Genomic DNA, 6,742 nt, shown 5'->3' on the forward strand with positions numbered 1-6,742 from the left:
GCCAAGAAGAAGTATCCCCAAGCACAAGGCATCAACTCAGAGGCGATTTCAAGAACAGCGTTCCCCAGAAATGCTTTGCCTCAGAACGAGTAATAACAGGTCTCCTCACCAGCACTTCATTTCACAACTCAAAGGATATGGAATCTCTTCAGGAGAACAGTCCTTCCTTCCAAGAATTAAATGTTACCCAGAAACACCAAGGCATTTGTACCCAGAGGGCTTAGGTTTGAAGCAGATGAAAGCAACAATCCACTGGAATTCAAGAATATTTCAACAGGCACCATGGGGAGAGAAAATCCCAGGCGGCCTCACCCAGCTCCACCCTGTTGGCTTCAGGGTATCAGATTACATGGCTTCCTCTAAACTAGCTTGTTTCTTAATCAGAGCCGGAGGACACAGCTCTATGTGCAGGGCCTCAAGGTTTATAAATTCTGTGATTGCTCTTCCCAAGGACTCCAACCACTTCTGCAAAATGCCCCAGTCACCCTCAAGATTCTCCCATAAGCCCCTGGGCTACGCTGTGAAAAAGTACCTTCAAACAGGCGATGTTCCTGAAGAGTTGCTGGTGGATGGAGTGCTTGTTTGTTTTCTCATTTTTCACCTCAAGGACATCAAACAGCAGCAAAAGGGGTCATGGCAGCAAAAAGTTGTTTCCGTGAAAGGTGTCTGGTGGGGGGAAGGGCCAAAAAATACTTAGTTAACCATGCAGCTGGCCCCCACAGATTTGCCTTGAGATCAGACTCTGCTGGAAGTCCTTCCCCTAGAAGGCACGTAGCCAAATGTAACACTGAGACAGGGGTGCCAACCAGGCTGCCTTACTTTGAGGGAGAATTACCTTATTATGCAAGTTAGGTTTATGACAGGAAGAGAACACCTGTCTTCAAGAGTTTTCATTTTTCAGGTGCAAAAGCCGTTTTTGTCCACACCAGCCAATCTGCCTGCACTCAAAGGCCAAGCTGCAGCCTTCACAGCCAGGACCCCCGACCTGTGCCGCCTTCGTGTCCAGAGCCCTCATGTCTTAACCCAAGAATCCTCATTATATAGTTCCTCTTATTACTCCGGGACCAGCACCCCCAAGAAGCTGCTCTTCTTCCCCAAACGCATTAAACTCATAAAACTTCTTTAAACTCAGAAGACTACACACATGAACTTGTTACCAATGCTTTGTTTAATTTTTTTCCTCAGAAATATTCTTGTGGCCAAAAATAGAACATTTTCCATTCTGAAGAACAAGCAACATCCATGGGAATTAAAGTAGTGCTTCATGCCTCTTCTTGCCAAACACGCACACTCATACACACATAAGCCGCTTACAAGTTCTAAAACGCTGCTTTCTGTAGGTACAGTGGTGGTCAGGAGCCAAAAGTCTTCTGTTTATTTTCTATCCAAGAAAGTTACCAGAAAAGAGTGCTAGGGCACCTCAAGGATGCTTTATAGGAAAAATCTAAGTTAATCTAGTATAATGATTTCGAAAATGGCCCCATTGTCCGCCCCCTCCTCCCGCCCACCATCATCCCAGAATTCCTCTCAAGACTCGCTTCTTTAAAATTCCAAAGCTTCTCTCAGCACAAAGTTCATGGCCTTTATTCAAGCGAGCCACTGTTGGGTGACTAGCCGCAGGGTCTCTCTAAAGTTATTCCTACCACAGAATCAGAAATGGCAAATTTTGAAAAATCTTTTCAAGCTTCACTACTGAACAATATGTACGGGTCAAGTCAGCCTTGGGTAAAATGTCAGAATAACAGTAATTCAGAAAATTATGCTACTAGCACAGATATATAAGCGTTTTGCTAAAAGTTTATTATTCTCAGCATTGCTGTAATCCTCTCTGATGGAACTTACATGGCCACAATAACATTTCATATTTTTTATGAAATAAAAGTTTGTTATTCTCACTTACATGGCTTTTCACATTTTTATATTTGAACATGCAACCCATTGTACCTCCTCCAGCACCACCTAAGCGGGGAATGGGTTAACTGTAAGATTTGCCAGGGCTACATTTTTATGTGCAGCATTTGGTTACTGTTGAGAAAAATGAAGAGACTTTTAAAATAATAATCTATTGCTGACACCACAAGTAGGAGAGACCAGTAAGCCAATGTAGAGAGAGTAAAGAAGAGGCCAAGAATTGAGAGAAAGCATGAGAATAAAGAGGAAAAAGAGGAAGCAGGAGACAAAGAAGAATCAGAATGTCAGATATTCATTCATGGTGGGTGGAGGTGAACATACGCAGGTTGACTGATCCAGGATGGAACACAGAGAGACAAGCATGGCAGGAGAGAGAGGATGGGAAAGGGAAAAGAGGGAGGCAGTATTGCCTAGTGGCGAAAGGTCAATAATTTACTAGCTAGGTTACATTAACCCAGTTCATCACTCTGAGCCTCGATTACCTCATGTATTAAATAGAGATAATAGGATCTCATGGAGACGCTCACAGATTAAATGAATTAATATACATAATGCTTAGAATAAGGCCTTGTGCTAAGTAAACGTTTAACAAATGTTGGCTATTTTTATTGTGAAAAGACAATCATGTTGTATGTGTCCATCAGAGAACATTCGCCTCAAGTTTTCTTGTCCTTGAATTCTTCTAGTACACACAGAAGCACAAAAATTATGAGGGAGTCATGAGCCCAAGGAAATGTTGGTGAAAGAAAGATCTTCGGGTAACGGTCCAGATGTTAACAAGTACTTGGACCAACAAGTGAGCCCCTGGACCCTGAAAGAGAAGGAATTCATAGCTGCCAATTAGTTACAACCGTTCTTTTCAACTCCATTAGTTCATTCATTCAACAAACATTGTTCAATCAGTTCTTTAGCGCACACACACATAGTCTTGCTCCAACTTATGTTTCTAGCATCAGAGTGAGCCCTTTCCACCAATCTCACCAGTTTATAGCTGCATTAGGATTATTATGCAATACATATTTTATTTACAGTCCTTTCCCTTTGCTTAGCTCAAGCCGTTTGCTCAGCCTTGACTTTTTTTTTTTTTTTTTTTTCCTTTTTCTACAGTCCAGCAAAATACTAGTCACTCTTCTGGGCTGAATTTTGTTCGAGGGGTTTGTGCCCTCTGTTTTCTTCACCCGCACTGTCCAACAGGATGACTCTCCCTCACCTCAGCACCCTCGTTGTACACACAGTACAAACATATACCTTGTTATGGGTTGACTTGTGTCTCCCAAAGATGATATGTTGGAGACCTGACCCACCACACCTTATTTAGAAATAGGCTTTGTATAAAGTAATTAAGTTAAATTGAGGTCATTAGGATGGGCCCTAATGCAATATTACTAGTGTTCTTATTTTAAAAAAAAAAAAAAGTGGGAGGCGGGGCTGGAAATTTGGACACAGACAGACTTGCACAGAAGGAAAATTATGTGAAGAGACACAGCTAGTGGGTCAAAGCTACCCTGCCTCCTATTTTGGTAAATAAAGTTTTATTGGAATACAATCACACTCATTCACTGAGGTTTTGTCTATGGCCAATTTCACACTATAACCACAGAGTTGAGTAGTTATCACAGAGATCATATGGCCTGAAGAGACTAAAATATTTACTCTCTGGCCCTTTACCAAAAAAGTTTACTGATTCCTTATCTAAAAGAAAAGAAACATAAATGTAGCATAGCAATAGAATAAAATAAATGTTATAAAAATGCACAGATAGTACAGAAAAAGGAACGATGGGTTGAATCAAAGTCCAGAGAAGACGCCATTTGAAAAGTGAAAAAGATTTGAATCGGAAAAGGAAAATGTATTTATTCACTCTATTGTGCTGCTGTGACTGATAAAATTTGCACTAGTGCTTGCATAGTAGTTAAGGGTTAGAGTTGTAGCTGGTTTGGGGGGAGAAATGATGATGGGTTCTATTCTCTACACATTGAGTTTGACTTGCCAATAGCATATCTGAGAAGAGGTATTTAACCACTGGACACTGCTGAGCAGTCTAGGTCCTAGACACAGATTTGGGACTCAGTACAATTAAGATGAAGCCTTATAGGAATAGAGATGATCACTCAGAAAAAAGAGTGGGAGGTAAGGAAAGATGATTGCACATGAAATTCAGGGGAACTTCAGTGGTAGACAAAGGAAGAAGAAGAGACCCTAAAGGATTTGAGCAGAAGCAAACAGGAAGAAAGGAGGGAGTTATGTCTCTAAAACCCAACAATTTATCAGATTTAACAACTAAGAGGCCACATGGCCTGGTGACAGTAATTTCAACTACTTATCACTGGTACAAATTAGCCCTGAAATTAAATCATAAAGATTATCTCTTGACAAAATTGTCAAGAGAAAAAAAATGAAGAGTCTGAGAAAGGAAAAGAAGAATAAAGTATTTAAGAAAAACATTGACATAAATGCAAATAGTGTACTTTTTCTATATAGAGTCTATTTTTTATCTAAATTCAACAGGACTGAATATTAATCCAGTGCATAGGATCCATTCCTTCAGACAGCCAAGACAGTTAAACAACTGACTTAAAGCATATTAACAGGTATTAAAGGTAATCACGGCTACAAATTGACTGCCTGCTCTGTGCCAGGTGTTGTGCTAGTTGATTCACACAGATTACCTTATTTGACCTCCACTAAAACACTATGTAGAGAATATGTAGTAAAGTATAATATGTATTTTTTTTTCAGATGAGTATATTATGGCTCAGAAAAGTCACACGACACACCATTTCAGGAAGGAGCAAGAGCAAGGGGCTTAGGAGATGGAAGGGGATCCAAGCCAACATTTGCTGAGTGCTTCCTCTCTGGAAGTATTTATTTAAGAATTTTACATACTTTGGCTTATTTAAATCTCACAACAACCTATGTAGAAGAAATGGTAAGGACATAAACTTAGAGAGGTTTGATACAGTATCAAAGGTCAAAATTGAGTGAAACACTTCTTGGTTTTCCAAAGAAGTCCTTCAGAAATCAGAAATAAATTACATATTGTGCTATTTGAAGGTAAGAACAGTCTGAGTTAATGATAAAATAATGCGAAATAACTCCAGGTGCCTTCAAGACCTTTCTGAAGGACTCCTCTGACCAGGAATGAAGAATAATAGAACCACCTCCCCGCTCCTGCAGCCCCGCTCCTAGAAGGTGGAAATGCGGAAATGCGTGGAAGGAGCAGAGCTGCTTCAAGCTCCTCCCCCTTGAAATAAGGTTGGAGGCCCGATGACCAGAAATTTCCTTCCAGCATTGAAAGTTGATAGTTCCAAGCACATGGTAGAGTCTGGCAGATAAAAGGTGTTCAGTAAATGTTTATTAAATTATTTAGCTGAAACTAAGAAAGACCCTAGCAAAGAATGTTTGGAAAACCGTCCAATTGTCAAAAATCACTGTCCAGCAAGGTTTTCACTCACCTGCTTTGCTCAGCTCCCAATGCAGTACAAGGTTGCTGGTCCACACCCTCTCCATGCTCTCTCATTCATACATTCATGCCACAAACAAAAATATCCTTCTCTAAAATGCAGGTGGTCCAGTTTAGTCAACACTAAAAAGATGATCTTGAAATAATTGAGCATGCTAGGAACAAAAGGAAAGCTTTCAGCTTAAGGATATGGATGTTCATAATGTCTGATAGAAGACAAGGAAATAGATTATTTATTCTTTATCATGATTCTAACTAAGGACTTAGGTCCTTGGTTGTTAGCTATGGTAAAATAAAATCCTCATATGCTGCTGGTGGAAGTGCTCACTGCTACTGGAGAATAATCTGGCAATTTTTTTCATGAGATTTAGAGTAAATCCAGCCCTTTGACTTTGGAATTTTGCTTTTAAGGATATAAACAGGAAAATCACCAGGAAAGTAGGCTGAGCAAAGGATATATTGTTCAATCTCTGGATTATAGGGCCTGTATTCTAATGCTTACTAGTTGTGGAATCTGAGCTACTTAATCTCTCAGTGCCTTGGGTTCTTCATCTGCAAAATGGAGATGATAATAGTCTCTGCATTATGGAGAGACTATTATTTTATTCCTCATAAAAACTCCACAAGGAAGGCAAGAAAAGTATTGGCCTGACCTCATCAATAATAAGCACTCAATTCATTGTAGGCTCTCTTTTATTATTACTACGTACATTACAAAGACACAAAGATGTTCATCACAATATTATTTATAATAATACAAATTCATCAAAAATTAAACATTCAACAATAAGAAAATGGGTAAATAAATGACATTTCCATATGACAAAATAGGCAGCTATGTAAAATGTTTCTAAAGAGAAGTTAATGAAATGGGGGAAATTCAGCAAATGTTAAGTGAAAAGATAGGCTGTGAATTTGTATGTATGGTATAATCCCAGTTTTGACATCACATTGTAGTGGATAATGCGGTCTTTGCCAAAATCCCTTCTTTGGAGCACAGATCCCTCCCCAGCTGCTGTGAATATCTCTGCTGATAGCTCACAGCTGCATCCCTCACTAGGAATTGTTCTCAGCCCTAGGAAACAGGCTCCAAAATTAGTCCCCTCCAGGGGGCCAATGACTTGCTGATGTAGGGATACAAAAGCCCACCCACTTATCTTAATTTGGAACCACTCTGAAAGGCCAACCCAGCTTCAGCTCCCCCCACATCATCAGCTAAGTCTCAGTTGCAACTGCATCTGGAGTCAGATTCTCCCTCTGCATGGTTTCCCCTCACTTCTTACAGGGTGTCTCCAGGGAGAAGTCACCCAATAAACATTCAGTCTTCAGCTTTCCTCCCAGGGAACCCAAACTAAGATATTTTACATC

The sequence above is a fragment of the Pteropus alecto genome, unplaced genomic scaffold, assembly GCF_000325575.1.
Source record: "Pteropus alecto unplaced genomic scaffold, ASM32557v1 scaffold88, whole genome shotgun sequence".
NCBI classification, from domain to species: Eukaryota; Metazoa; Chordata; class Mammalia; order Chiroptera; family Pteropodidae; genus Pteropus; species Pteropus alecto.